Source organism: Tachysurus fulvidraco, chromosome 16, assembly GCF_022655615.1.
Source record: "Tachysurus fulvidraco isolate hzauxx_2018 chromosome 16, HZAU_PFXX_2.0, whole genome shotgun sequence".
NCBI lineage: Eukaryota > Metazoa > Chordata > Actinopteri > Siluriformes > Bagridae > Tachysurus > Tachysurus fulvidraco.
Window position 1 is genome coordinate 20309488 of NC_062533.1, and position 554 is coordinate 20310041.

Below are 554 nucleotides of genomic sequence, written 5' to 3' on the forward strand. Positions count from 1 at the left end.
TTGTAGATCAGACCGAATTAGATCAAGGACACGTCAAGGAGAAGAGAAGAAATGTTCAGCTCTTTAACGTTTTTATGGCTTTAGACATCTATTTTGCATCCTGGAGTGGGCGTGGCCTAAAGACTGAAAAGGTTTCTTGTATTAAATACGACTTCTGTCACATTTATCTGCAGAAATGTTGAGCAGGTTTAAATAAAGTGTTTTATTCCATACTGAGCGTCACTACAGTAATGATTCTGCACGCTAATATCAGATGGTTCAGTCGTGTATCTCATGCTGTCTGTCTGAGATATCAGACATGATTGAAGGCCGGGCTGTGGGGAAAATCCCTCATAACTATTTCATTTGCTTTTCCAACCTGAAAGCAGCAGCAGCTTCTCTTGATTATCTTCCAGAGATAAAAGCAACAGTCAAAAGCACTTTGGTGAAAAGACAAAACTTCAAAGGTTTACAGTGCGATTGAAAAGGAGCTCGGAGGTGCACAATGTGGTGTTTCCTTCGCCTGTGTGTGTGTGTGTGTGTGTGTGTGTGTGTGTGTGTGTGTGTGTGTGTGT